The sequence below is a fragment of the Cryptomeria japonica genome, unplaced genomic scaffold, assembly GCF_030272615.1.
Source record: "Cryptomeria japonica unplaced genomic scaffold, Sugi_1.0 HiC_scaffold_253, whole genome shotgun sequence".
NCBI lineage: Eukaryota > Viridiplantae > Streptophyta > Pinopsida > Cupressales > Cupressaceae > Cryptomeria > Cryptomeria japonica.
This window is the reverse complement of record NW_026729075.1, coordinates 100001-115000: the sequence shown is the minus strand read 5'-3', so window position 1 is coordinate 115000 and position 15000 is coordinate 100001. Positions and strand designations below refer to the sequence as shown.

Here is a 15000-nt window from a genome sequence, read left to right as displayed (position 1 = left end):
TACCCTCTGTCGAAACACTCGGCATTGCTGCTCCCTAAGGTGAGCTTCTCCTCATAGGCAATTCCGCTCTTATCCGGTCACGTTTGTGTGCCCGAATTTCGCAAGGCAACCTCCATGGGACATGGAAAAGACTCGAGAAGAGAGCTCGCTCACGGGAGAGAGAAGCCAAGGAGACCACGAGAGTGCTGAGAGTGGGACAGCGCTGAATAGGCGGGAGAAGCCTGCGCGTATAAACGGAGATATATATCCAATTGCAACGAAGGAACGTGCCAAAGATCGAGAACAATGGCAGAAATGCTAGTAACGTGCACTTCGGGACCAACGCATCACCGGAAGACAACCGCCAAACATCGAAAGAGTCGCGATGCTCCGCAACCTACGTGCAAAGCGGTCGCACACCGGGTAAGGGAGTGAGAGCCCCAAACATAGCTGGGCGAGGCGCTCACTCCGCTCTTTAATATCTCGTTAATACCGCCAAGGAAATGGCACAAGCACACACACACAAGCATCCTCGGAAGAGGACAGTTCGAGTGACAGGTCAAATCCAAGAGTTCCGAAGACTACCTCCAGGAACAATCGGGAACAAGACCGATTACAAGTCGTCGAGTCTGTTACTGGGCGAACACGAGATGCGCACAGGAAATCGATCAGCCCTCACAATGGCCCAAGGCCAGAGATCGGACTGCTACGATTTACCCCAACAATCATCGTGCCACTCTTCGCAGAGAGGTGATAGACGCCAACGAGCCCGCGCATAGCAATCGAGGTGTAAAAAGGGCGTTGAAGGCAGGAAGCCTGGACGAAAGAGGCTACGAGGTCACCTCGAAGCGGTCTAAGAATCGGGCGCACTTGGGGCGACTACCAGTGCCAACCCCTTATCCCGCGGTGCGTCCGACACACAGAAATTTCCAAGGCGGCCAAGGAGCCTCCCCGCATAGCAATCGGGGTGTGAGGTTACGGATGCAGCATTGATAGCAATCGAGGTGTGAGGCGAAGGATGCAGAAGTGAGAGCCGAGGGATGTAGCAGAGATAGCAATCGGGGTGTGTGATGCAGAAGAGATAGCAATCGAGGTGTGCGGTGGGAAGGGCCCAGCAGCCAGAATGCATGAAGCGACGGATGAAGCAGTGATGACAACCGGGCTGTGAGGAGAGGAGGGATGCAGCCAAGAAAGCAATCAGGGCTCGAGGCAAGGGATGCATCAAGGATAGCAATCATGTTGTGAGGCGAGATTCCAAAGGCTAAACGTGAGAGGCTGCAGGGTCGACTCAGAGAGGTCTATGCATGTGAGAGGCTGAAAGCAAGGTCGACTCGGAGCGGTCTATGCATCGGGCGCGCTTGGGGCGACTACCAGTGCCAACCCCTTATCCCGCGACGCGTCCGACAAAGAGAACGTTCCAAGGCGGCAGAGGAGGTTACCAGCCGAAGGATGCAGTAGCAATAACAGGTATAGTTCCGCGGCGGCCGAGAAGACTCACCGCATAGGAATCGGGATGCGAGGCGACGGATGCGGCGGGAAGGCCCCGACGGCTAAACGGAAGAGGCTGCAGGGCCGCCTCGGAATGGTCCAAGCATCGGATGCGATTGGGACGACTACCAGTGCCAACCCCTTATCCCGCGATGCGTCCGATACACAGATAGTTCCAAGGCGGCCGAGGAGCCTCACCGCATATCAATCGGGGTGCGAGGCGAGGGATGGGGCGGGAAGGCCCCAACGGCTAGACGGAAGAGGCTTCAGGGCCACCTCGGAATGGTCCAAGCATCGGACGCGCTTGGGGCGACTGCCAGTGCCAACCCCTTATCCCGCGATGCGTCCGATACACAGATGGTTCCAAGGCGGCCGAGGAGCCTCACCGCATAGCAATCGGGGGTGCGAGGCGAGGGATGGGGCGGGAAGGCCCCAACGGCTAGACGGAAGAGGCTTCAGGGCCGCCTAGGAATGGTCCAAGCATCGGACACGCTTGGGGCGACTACCAGTGACAGCCCCCTATCCCGCGATGCGTCCGATACGAAGATGGTTCCAAGGCGGCCGAGGAGCCTCACCGCATAGCAATCGGGGTGCGAGGTGGGGGATGCGGCGAGATGGCCCCAACGGCTAGACGGAAGAGGCCACAGGGCCGCGTCGGAATAGTCCAAGCATCGGACGCGCTTGGGGCGACTACCAGTGACAACCCCTTATCCCGCGATGCGTCCGATACGAAGATAGTTCCAAGGCGGCCGAGGAGCCTCACCGCATAGCAATCGGGGTGCGAGGTGGGGGATGCGGCGAGATGGCCCCAACGGCTAGACGGAAGAGGCTGCAGGGCCGCCTCGGAATAGTCCAAGCATCGGACGCGCTTGGGGCCACTACCAGTGACAACCCCTTATCCCGCGATGCGTCCGATACGAAGATAGTTCCAAGGCGGCCGAAGAGCCTCACCGCATAGCAATCGGGGTGCGAGGTGGGGGATGCGGCGAGATGGCCCCAACGGCTAGACGGAAGAGGCCACAGGGCCGCCTCGGAATAGTCCAAGCATCGGACGCGCTTGGGGCGACTACCAGTGACAACCCCTTATCCCGCGATGCGTCCGATACGAAGATAGTTCCCAGGCGGCCGAGGAGCCTCACCGCATAGCAATCGGGGTGCGAGGCGAGGGATGCGGCGAGATGGCCCCAAAGGCTAGACGGAAGAGGCTGCAGGGCTGCCTCGGAATAGTCCAAGCATCGGACGCGCTTGGGGCGACTACCACTGCCAACCCCTTATCCCGCGATGCGTCCGATACACAGATAGTTCCGAGGCGGCCGAGGAGGTGGGGGATGCAGCGAGATGGCCCCAACGGCTAGACGGAAGAGGCTGCAGGGCCGCCTCGGAATAGTCCAAGCATCGGACGCGCTTGGGGCGACTACCAGTGACAACCCCTTATCCCGCGATGCGTCCGATACACAGATAGTTCCGAGGCGGCCAAGGAGCCTCACCGCATAGCAATCGTGGTGCGAGGTGGGGGATGCGGCGAGATGGCCCCAACGGCTAGACGGAAGAGGCTGCAGGGCCGCCTCGGAATGGTCCAAGCATCGGATGCGCTTGGGGCGACTACCACTGCCAACCCCTTATCCCGCGATGCGTCCGATACACAGATAGTTCCAAGGCGGCCGAGGAGCCTCACAGCATAGCAATCGGGGTGCGAGGCGAGGGATGCGGCGAGAAAGCCCCAACAGCTAGAGGGAAGAGGCTTCAGGTCCGCCTCGGAATGGTCCAAGCATCGGACGCGCTTGGGGCGACTACCAGTGACAACCCCTTATCCCGCGACGCGTCCGATACACAGATAGTTCCAAGGCGGCCGAGGAGCCTCACCGCATAGCAATCGGGGTGCGAGGCGAGGGATGCGGCGAGAAGGACCCAACGGCTACACGGAAGAGGCTTCGGGGCCGCCTCGGAATGGTCCAAGCATCGGACGCGCTTGGGGCGACTACCAGTGACAACCCCTTATCCCGCGACGCGTCCGATACACAGATAGTTCCAAGGCGGCCGAGGAGCCTCACCGCATAGCAATCGGGGTGCGAGGCGAGGGATGCGGCGAGAAGGACCCAACGGCTACACGGAAGAGGCTTCGGGGCCGCCTCGGAATGGTCCAAGCATCGGACGCGCTTGGGGCGACTACCAGTGACAACCCCTTATCCCGCGACGCGTCCGATACACAGATAGTTCCAAGGCGGCCGAGGAGCCTCACCGCATAGCAATCGGGGTGCGAGGCGAGGGATGCGGCGAGAAGGACCCAACGGCTAGACGGAAGAGGCTTCGGGTCCGCCTCGGAATGGTCCAAGCATCGGACGCGCTTGGGGCGACTACCAGTGACAACCCCTTATCCCGCGACGCGTCCGATACACAGATAGTTCCAAGGCGGCCGAGGAGCCTCACCGCATAGCAATCGGGGTGCGAGGCGAGGGATGCGGCGAGAAGGACCCAACGGCTAGACGGAAGAGGCTTCGGGTCCGCCTCGGAATGGTCCAAGCATCGGACGCGCTTGGGGCGACTACCAGTGACAACCCCTTATCCCGCGACGCGTCCGATACACAGATAGTTCCAAGGCGGCCGAGGAGCCTCACCGCATAGCAATCGGGGTGCGAGGCGAGGGATGCGGCGAGAAGGACCCAACGGCTAGACGGAAGAGGCTTCGGGTCCGCCTCGGAATGGTCCAAGCATCGGACGCGCTTGGGGCGACTACCAGTGACAACCCCTTATCCCGCGACGCGTCCGATACACAGATAGTTCCGAGGCGGCCGAGGAGCCTCACCGCATAGCAATCGGGGTGCGAGGCGAAGGATGCGGCGAGAAGGACCCAACGGCTAGACGGAAGAGGCTTCGGGTCCGCCTCGGAATGGTCCAAGCATCGGACGCGCTTGGGGCAACTACCAGTGACAACCCCTTATCCCGCGACGCGTCCGATACACAGATAGTTCCAAGGCGGCCGAGGAGCCTCACCGCATAGCAATCGGGGTGCGAGGCGAGGGATGCGGCGAGAAGGACCCAACGGCTAGACGGAAGAGGCTTCAGGGCCGCCTCGGAATGGTCCAAGCATCGAACGCGCTTGGGGCGACTACCAGTGACAACCCCTTATCCCGCGACGCGTCCGATACACAGATAGTTCCGAGGCGGCCGAGGAGCCTCACCGCATAGCAATCGGGGTGCGAGGCGAGGGATGCGGCGAGAAGGACCCAACGGCTAGACGGAAGAGGCTTCAGGGCCGCCTCGGAATGGTCCAAGCATCGGACGCGCTTGGGGCGACTACCAGTGACAACCCCTTATCCCGCGACGCGTCCGATACACAGATAGTTCCGAGGCGGCCGAGGAGCCTCACCGCATAGCAATCGGGGTGCGAGGCGAGGGATGCGGCGAGAAGGACCCAACGGCTAGACGGAAGAGGCTTCAGGGCCGCCTCGGAATGGTCCAAGCATCGGACGCGCTTGGGGCGACTACCAATGACAACCCCTTATCCCGCGACGCGTCCGATACACAGATAGTTCCGAGGCGGCCGAGGAGCCTCACCGCATAGCAATCGGGGTGCGAGGCGAGGGATGCGGCGAGAAGGACCCAACGGCTAGACGGAAGAGGCTTCAGGGCCGCCTCGGAATGGTCCAAGCATCGGACGCGCTTGGGGCGACTACCAGTGACAACCCCTTATCCCGCGACGCGTCCGATACACAGATAGTTCCGAGGCGGCCGAGGAGCCTCACCGCATAGCAATCGGGGTGCGAGGCGAGGGATGCGGCGAGAAGGACCCAACGGCTAGACGGAAGAGGCTTCAGGGCCGCCTCGGAATGGTCCAAGCATCGGACGCGCTTGGGGCGACTACCGTTGCCAACCCCTTATCCCGCGATGCGTCTGATACACAGATAGTTCCGAGGCGGCCGAGGAGCCTCACCGCATAGCAATCGGGTTGCGAGGCAGATTATTGGGAAGGGAACCCCCTGGGATGCGGCTCAAGCAGTGCCCAAAGGGACTGGAATGCGGAATCACATCGAGAGACCCAAATGCTATACGAGGGCTCAAATCGAATTATCGATTTGGCCACGACATGGACGCATCGGAACGACTACCTTTGCCGAACCACTCGCAATTGCATCCATACCGAAACCAATAGACATTGCCGTTAGAGCCCTCGCATAGCATTCGGGAATCTCGCATGCCCCTCTAAATCGACCAATGCTGGCGCTCAATGAAAATCCGAGCGCTACCACCGTTCGAGCGCCAGCATTGGTCGAGTTAGAGGGGCACGGGGGAGAATGCTCCAGTCAACACCTCCCCTATATAAGTTATTTGTCCGATTCTCGCACAACCGTAGTCTGCCTCGTCGAATCAAACAACGGTCCCAGATTCCGACTTCCGTTCCGTAGAGACCCAAAAGCTAGATGGAGGCTCGCAAGAAAGAGAGTCGGCGCATAGCAATCGGGTTTCTCGAACGTTTAGGGACCGAGCTCACTTGCGGATAGGGCAAAATCCGCCAAGCAACCCAAAAGCTAGACGGGGGCTCGAATCGAATCGCCTAGGCGGCCACAACAACGACGTGTTGGATCGACTACCAGTGCCAAACCATTCAGCAAGACTAGTCTGTGTCGAGGCCGGATAGAGATTCTCAGAGAGCGCCCGCATAGCATTTAGGAGACCTGCCGCGTCCCTCACACTCGACAAATGGTGGTGCACGTTTATAAATCCGAGCGATCCCAACCCTTTCAAGCACCAACATCGGTCGAGATAGAGGGGCACGGAGGGGGCTGCGTGAGACAACACAGTCCCCTATATAAGTTATTTGTCCGATTCTCACACATCCGAAGAATGGTCATCAAATCGGACAACAGCCCAAACTTCCGACTTCCGTCCCAGAAAGCCCAAGAGCTATCTAAAACGTTCATGGCCGGAACTCGATCGCGGCTATACCAGTCCGCCAAGCAACCCAAAAGCTAGACTGGAGCTCTAGTCGAATCACCTCTGTGGCCATTGCAAGGACGTGTTGGAGCGACTACCATTGCCGAACCATTCCGCAGGTCGAGTCCATACCAAGGCCGCATAGAGATTCACGATGAGCTCCTGCATAGCAATCAGGAGACTTGCCGTGTCCATCACAATCGATAAATCCTGGTGCAAGATTTTTGCATCCGAGCGCTCCAACCAGTCGAGCACCAGCATCAATCGACATAAACGGGCACGGGGGGAGGATGCTCGAGAACACTACCTCCCCTATATAAGTTATTTGTCCGATTCTCAAGCAGCCGAAGTCTGGTCATCGAATCAGGTCAAAGACCACAACTTCCGACTTTACCCACAATGCAAGTCATCGAATCGAACATCGGCCCCCGAGTCGGACTCCATGCGTATGTCAGGTCATCGGACCCAAATTCCGCCTTCCTGCGCATGGCGGGCCATCAATATCAACTCGGTCATCGGACCCAAACTCCGCCTTTTTGCGTATGGCACGCCTTCAAATCGGTCATCGGACCCAAATTCCGCCTTCCTGTGCATGGCGGGCCATCAACATCAACTCGGTCATCGGACCCAAATTCCGCCTTTCTGCGCATGGCACGCCATCAACTCGGTCATCGGACCCAAATTCCGCCTTCCTGCGCATGGCAGGTCATCGGACACAAATTCAGACCTCGCCAATATGCCTACGTATCGAATCGGTCATCGGACCCAACTTCCGACTTCATCCATACTGTAGGGTCTTTGAGGTTGGCGCGGTGCGCTCAACCCAGGGAGTCGACCCATCGAAGCATACACCTCCCCTATATAAGCTATTTGTCCGATTCCCACACCTGTGTAGTTTGCACCTCTGACCAGGACATCGACCCCAACTTCCGAACTCGACTGCAACGACGGCACCAGCGCCTTGGTGCGCACCTTGCGACGCACAGTCCCAACATTCGCCTTCCTGCACATGGCAGGTCATCGGACCCAAATTCCGACCTCGCGAGTATGCCTACATATCGAATCGGTCATCGGACCCAACTTCCGACTTCATCCATACCGTAGGGTCTTTGAGGTTGGCGCGGTGCGCTCAACCCGGGGAGTCGACCCAACGAAGCATACACCTCCCCTATATAAGCTATTTGTCCGATTCCCACACCTGTGTAGTTTGCACCTCCGATCAAGACATCGACCCCAACTTCCGAACTCGCCTCCAACGACCGAACCAGCGCCTTGGTGCGCACCTTGCAACGCACAGTGCCAACATTCGCCTTCCTGCACGTGGCAGGTCATCGGACCCAAATTCCGACCTCGCGAGTATGCCTACATATCGAATCGGTCATCGGACCCAACTTCCGACTTCATCCATACCGTAGGGTCTTTGAGGTTGGCGCGGTGCGCTCAACCCGGGGAGTCGACCCAACGAAGCATACACCTCCCCTATATAAGCTATTTGTCCGATTCCCACACCTGTGTAGCTTGCACCTCCGATCAGGACATCGACCCCAACTTCCGAACTCGACTAAAAAGACCGCACCAGCGCCTTGGTGTGCACCTTGCAACGCACAGTGTCAACATTCGCCTTCCTGCACATGGCAGGTCATCGGACCCAAATTCCGACCTCATGAGCATACCTACTAATCGAATCGGTCATCGGACCCAACTTCCGACTTCATCCATACCGTAGGGTCTTTGAGGTTGGCGCGGTGCGCTCAACCTGGGGAGTCGACCCATCGAAGCATACACCTCCCCTATATAAGCTATTTGTCCGATTCCGACACCTGTGTAGTTTGCACCTCCGCTCAGGACATCGACCCCAACTTCCGAACTCGCCTGCAACGACCGAACCAGCGCCTTGGTGCGCACCAAAAGTGCGCACTTTTGGAGGGCACTTTTGTGCGCTCCAAAGGTGCGCACTTTTGGAGGGCACTTTTCTGCGCTCCAAAGGTGCGCACTTTTGGAGGGCACTTTTTGGAGGGCACTTTTCTGCGCTCCAAAGGTGCGCACTTTTGGAGGGCACTTTTTGGAGGGCACTTTTCTGCGCTCCAAAGGTGCGCACTTTTGGAGGGCACTTTTTGGAGGGCACTTTTCTGCGCTCCAAAGGTGCGCACTTTTGGAGGGCACTTTTTGGAGGGCACTTTTCTGCGCTCCAAAGGTGCGCACTTTTGGAGGGCACTTTTTGGAGGGCACTTTTCTGCGCTCCAAAGGTGCGCACTTTTGGAGGGCACTTTTTGGAGGGCACTTTTCTGCGCTCCAAAGGTGCGCACTTTTGGAGGGCACTTTTTGGAGGGCACTTTTCTGCGCTCCAAAGGTGCGCACTTTTGGAGGGCACTTTTGTGCACTCCAAAGGTGCGCACTTTTGGAGGGCACTTTTCCTGTGCTCCAAAGGTGCACACCTAGGTGAGCACCTTCGACCACACCTTGTAGCACACCAAACTCTGACTTTCGACTTCATCCGCAATGCAGGGTCTTTGAGGTTGGCGCAATGCGCACAACCAGGGGAGTCGACCCATCAAACCCAACACCTCCCCTATATAAGCTATTTGTCTGATTCTCATACATGCGTAGCCTGCAGGAGCAATTAGGACATCGACCCCAACTTTCGGCTTCTAAACGAAAACAAGGTCTTTGAGGTTGGTGTAATGCGAACAACTAGGGGAGTCAACCCATCAAACCCAACACCTCCCCTATATAAGCTATTTGTCTGATTCTCATACATGTGTAGTCTACAGGAGCAATTAGGACATCGACCCCAACTTTTGACTTCTTAACGAAAACAAGGTCTTTGAGGTTGACGTAATGCGCACAACCAGGGGAGTCGACCCATCAAACCCAACACCTCCCCTATATAAGCTATTTGTCCGATTCTCATACATGTGTAGCCTGCAGGAGCCATTAGGACATTGACCCCAACTTTTGACTTCTTAACGAAAACAAGGTCTTTGAGGTTGGCGTAATGCGCACAACCAAGGGAGTTGACCCATCAAACCCAACACCTCCCCTATATAAGCTATTTGTCTGATTCTCATACATGTGTAGCCTGCAACAACGATTAGGACATCCACCCCAACTTCTGAATTCGTCTGCGTTGACCGCACCAAAGGTGCACGCCTTGGTGCTCACCAAAATCCGACTTCCGACTTCTTCTGCTATGCGGGGTCTTTGAGGTTGGCGCAGTGCGCACAACCAGGGGAGTCAACCCACCGAATGCAACACCTCCCCTATATAAGCTATTTGTCTGATTCTCATACATGCGTAGACTGCAGCAATGATTAGGACATCCACCCCAACTTTTGACTTCTTAAACAAGACAGGGTCTTTGAAGTTGGTGCAGTGCACACAACCAGGGGAGTCGACCCATCAAACGCAACACCTCCCCTATATAAAGCTATTTGTCCGATTCTCATACGTGTAGTCTGCAGCAGCGATTAGGACATCGACCCCAACTTCCGAATTCGTTTGCATTGACCGCACCAAAGGTGCACGCCTTGGTGTGCACCCTGGAGTGCACTTTGGTGCTCACCTCGGTGCACACTTTGGTGTGCACCTCGGTGTGCACCAAAGGTGCGCACCTTGGAGCGCACCAAAGGTGTACACTTTGGAGCGCACCACATAGGGTCTTTGAGAGGTTGGCGCAGTGCGCACACCAAGGTGGGTGTTGAGGTGCGTGCCGAGGTGGGTGGGTGCTAGGGTGCGCTCCATGGTGGGTGCCAGGGTGGGTGCGTGCTAGGGTGGATTCCAAAGAGGGTCATAGGGTGGGTGCCAAGGTGGGTTGGTGATATAGTGGGTTCAAAGGTGGGTACTAGGGTGGGTTCCAAGGTGGGTCACAAGTTGGGTGCCAGGATGCGTGGGTGTTAGGTTGGGTGCCAAGGTGGGCTCCTGCGTGGGTGGGTGCTAGGGTGGGTTTCAAGGTGGACGCGAGGGCGGGTGCCAAGGTGGGTAACAAGTTGGGTGTTAGGATGGGTGAGTGCTAGAGTGGGTGCCAAGGTGGGTGGGTGCTAAGGTGGATGCCAAGGTGGTTCACAGGGTGGGTGGGTTCTAGGGTGAGTTCCAAGGTGGGTCACAGGTTCAGTGCTAGGGTGGGTGTCAAGGCGGGTGTCGAGGTGCCTGGGTGCTAGGGTGTGGATGCCAATGTGGGTCATAGGGTGGGTACTAGGGTGGGCTGCAATGTGGGTGCCAAGGTGGGTAACATGCTCGGTGGGTTCTAAATTGGGTGCCAGGGTGGGTGTGCACCCACCTTGCCCGAGGTGGGTGCCAAGGTGCCAGTGTGGGTGGGTGCTAAGGTGGATGCCAAGGTGGGTGAGAAGGTGGGTGATAGGTTGAGTGGTAGGATGGGTGGGTGCCAAGATGGGTCACAGGGTGGGTGCAAGGGTGGGTAGGTGCTAGGGTTGGTGTCAGGGTGGGTGGGTGCTAGGTTGGGTTCCAAGGTGGGTGCGAGGGTGAGTGTCAAGGTGGGTCACAGGTTAGGTGCTAGGATGGGTGAGTGCTAGGGTGCAAAGGTGCCAGGGTGGGTGCTAGGATGGGTCGATGCTAGGGTGAGTGGCAAGGTGGGTCCACAAGTGTCAAGGTGGGTGCCGAGGTGGGTGCCAAGTCGGCGACTGCTATGGTGGATGCCAAGGTGGGTCACGGGGTGGGTGCCAAGTTGCTAGGTTGGGTTCCAAGGTGGGTGCCAACGTGGGTGCTAGGGTGCGTGGGTTAAAGGGTGTGTCACAACGTGGGTGCCAGGATGGGTGCGCACCCACACTGGCCAAGACGGGTGCGGGTGCAAGGTTGGGTTCCAAGCCCGGTCACAGGCTGGGTGCTAGGATGGGTGGGTGCCAAGGTGGGCACCAGGGTGGGTGCACCCACCCTGGCCAAGGTGGGTCACGGGGTGGGTCCTAGGGTGGGTAACGGGGTGGGTACTAAGGTGCGTGCCAAGGTGGGTCATAGGGTGGGTGCCAAGGTGGGCACCAGGGTGGGTGTGCACCAACCCTAGCCAGGGTAGGTCACGGGGTGGTTGTCGGGGTGGGCGTCAAGGAGCCAAGGTGGGTGGCAAGTAGCCAAGTTGCGTGCCAAGGTGGGTGTCGGGGTGGGTGCCAAGGATCCAAGGTGGGTGCCAAGGAACCAAGGTGGGTGTCTGGGTGGGTGCCGAGGTGGGAGCCAGGGTGGGTCCCAAGGTGAGTGCAAAGGTGGGTGCCAGGGTCAAGGTGAGTGCCAATGTGGGTTCCAAGGTGCCAGGGTCAGGGTGAGTGCCAATGTGGGTTCAAAGGTGCTAAGTTGGGTGCGAGGTTGGGTGCGAGGGTGGGTGGGTGCCAAGGTGTGCTAGGTGGAAGCCCGGGTGGGTCGGCATCCCATGGGTGTCGAGTTGGGTGCCTGATGGGTGCTTCTTGTCAAGTTTTAGTCGTCGGGACTCATTTCGAGCCTTAGAGGTCGTTTCTTGTCCGGTTGCCCTGTCTTCGACCTGGGAACCCAATTTTGGTCCTCGGGTCCCATTTTTTTTTGTCTCGCATCCCACTTTTGGCCTGTGGCCTTTTCGGGGTCGATTCTCGTTTTGGGCATCAGAGCATGTTTCTTCTCCTAAAACCCAATATTTGTTTATTAAGTCTCGGAACACATTTTTGTTCTCGTGGACCCATCATGGGTCTTGGAACGCATTTGTGGTCCTTGGGTCCCATTTTGCATCCCGAAACTTGTGTTTTGGTGCTTGATCCCTATTTTGGGTGCCCACCTTGCACCAAGTGCGCACCCGGGGCAAACCGAGCGCCTTGGTGCACCGGGGCAAGATCGAGCGTGCACCCGAGGCGCCCCGAACATGCACCAAGGTGCACTCGGCCCACATGTGAGCGCAGGTCGTTGCGCCCGAGGTGGTGTGTGGGCACCGCGTTGCAGACGGGACACTGCACGCACACGACGCCCCCTCCAGGTGCACGCACGTAGGCCGGGCCGGGTGCACACCCGACGCCCTAGCAAGGTGCGCGCACCCGGGCAGGGCTCACACTTGGCGAACGGGGCGCACTTCGCGAGGGAGGGTGTGCACCTCGACGGGGGTGGGTGGCCGGGGTGGATTCGCACGTGGGTCGCGGTTTGCTAAGTACACACTGCGACAAGCTCATAACGGGTGCGATCATACCAGCGTTAGTGCACCGGATCCCATCAGAACTCCGCAGTTAAGCGCGCTTGGGCCGGAGTAGTACTGGGATGGGTGACCTCCCGGGAAGTCCCGGTGTTGCACCCTTTTTTAGTTTTTCGCCGGGCGTCGCAATGCTATTTGAATAAACCTTTTGCCCGTTTGCGTTCTCGTCGGGGCCGGGCCGGGCCGGGGTGCGCTGCCCGCACTACCGCGCGCGCGGGGGCGACACCGAGCGCGCACCCGAGGCGCCCCGAGCACACAGGCCACGGTGCAACCCGGGCGTTGTGCGCGCACCCCGGTGCGCCCGAGGTGCTGCGCGCGCACCCAGGTGAAATCGGTGTGCACCTCGGCCAGTGCGCGCTCGGTCGAGTCGCGCACGTTGGCCAAGGTGCACGGTGATGTTTCTTACTCTAAGGTTCCGCACCAGACGCCCGGGACAGGTGAGCGAAGCTGGGCGGGGCCGGGTGCGCGGCCGGGGCAGGTGCACGCAGCTGGAGAGAGCTTTGGAGCACACTTCGGAGCGCACCAATGATGCGCTCCATTCAAAAGTTTCCTGAAAAGGCAAAAAAAGTTGAGATTATAGAATTTCCCACTTGAGAGATTGTAAAAAAAAAAAATTTAAAATGAAGGAAACGCGGGTGCCAAGGTGTGCGCAGCCCAGCCAAGGTGTGCGCACCAAGGCGCCCACCCTGGCGAAGGTGCACGCAAGGTGCGCACCCGAGGCAAACCGGACAATTAACCCAACTTTCGACTTCGCGCGCACCTTGGAGCGCACTTCGGAGCGCTCCTTGGTGCGCACCAATCTTGGGCACCTCGGAGTGCACCATGGCGCCCACCAAGGTGCGCACCCGGGGCAAACCGAGCTCCGACTTCGTGCGCACCTTGGAGCGCACGAAAGGTGCGCACCATGGCGCCCACCAAGGTGCGCAGCCCAGCCAAGGCGTGCGCATCAAGGTGCGCACCCTGGCGAAGGTGCGCACCCGGGGCAAACCGAGCTCCGACTTCGTGCGCACCTTGGAGCGCACAAAAGGTGCGCAACCCAGCCAAGGTGTGCGCACCCCGGTCAAACCGAGCTCCGAATCGTGCGCACCAGAGGTGCACGCCATCGTGCGCACCTTGGAGCACACTTCGGAGCCCTCCTTGGTGCGCGCCGATGTTGCGCACCTCGGAGCGCACCCGGGGAAAACAATGCAATTAACCCGACTTTCGACTTCGTGGGCACCTCGGAGCGCTCTCGGGTTCGCACCTCGGAGCACACCGAGGTGCGCACCTTTGATGCGCTGCCTTCACCAATTTCCAGAAAAGGCAAGAAAACATTGAGAAGGTGTGCGCACCGAGGTGCCCACCCTGGCGAAGGTGCACGCGAGGTGCGCACCCGGGGCAAACCGGGCTCCGACTTCGTGCACGCCGCACCTTGGAGCACACTTCGGAGCGCTCCTTGGTGCGCACCAGGGCGCGCAACCCAGCCGAGGTGCCCACCCCGGCGAAGGTGCACGCGAGGTGCGCACCCGGGGCAAACCGGGCTCCGACTTCGTGCACGCCATGGTGCCCACCGCGGCGAAGGTGCACGCGAGGTGCGCACCCGGGGCAAACCGGGCTCCGACTTCGTGCACGCCGCACCTTGGAGCACACTTCGGAGCGCTCCTTGGTGCGCACCATGGTGCCCACCAGGGCGCGCAACCCCGCCGAAGGTGCACGCGAGGTGCGCACCCGGGGCAAACCGGGCTCCGACTTCGTGCACGCCGCACCTTGGAGCACACTTCGGAGCGCTCCTTGGTGCGCACCATGGTGCCCACCAGGGCGCGCAACCCCGCCGAAGGTGCACGCGAGGTGCGCACCCGGGGCAAACCGGGCTCCGACTTCGTGCACGCCATGGTGCGCACCGCGGCGAAGGTGCGCACCCGGGGCAAACCGGGCTCCGACTTCGTGCACGCCGCACCTTGGAGCACACTTCGGAGCGCTCCTTGGTGCGCACCAGGGCGCGCAACCCAGCCGAGGTGCCCACCCCGGCGAAGGTGCACGCGAGGTGCGTACCCGGGGCAAACCGGGCTCCGACTTCGTGCACGCCGCACCTTGGAGCACACTTCGGAGCGCTCCTTGGTGCGCACCATGGTGCCCACCAGGCCGCGCAACCCAGCCAAGGTGTGCGCACCAAGGTGCACGCGAGGTGCGCACCCGGGGCAAACCGGGGTCCGACTTCGTGCACGCCGCACCTTGGAGCACACATCGGGGCGCTCCCGGGTTCGCACCGGCGTTGCGCACCGTGGTGGGCACCTCGGAGCACACCAAGGTGGGCAGCGAGGTGCGCACCTTTGATGCGATGCCTTCACTAATTTCCATAAAAGGCAAAAAAAAAACGAGATTTTAAAATTTCCGTTTTGAAAGATAGTGAGAAAAAGGGAATGCTGGTGCCATCTTGAGCCCGCCCTGGTGCGCAGCCCAGCCAAGGTGTG

At 59.4% G+C, this 15000-nt stretch overlaps 1 non-coding gene across 1 annotated transcript; it reads left to right on the top strand.

Moving 5' to 3' along the window:
* Window positions 1-12533: 12533 nt before the first annotated feature.
* On the top strand, window positions 12534-12652 carry LOC131869568 (5S ribosomal RNA). Its single transcript, XR_009367950.1, has one exon. It is a non-coding gene; the product is annotated as a 5S ribosomal RNA (ribosomal RNA).
* The last annotated feature ends 2348 nt before the right edge of the window (window positions 12653-15000 follow it).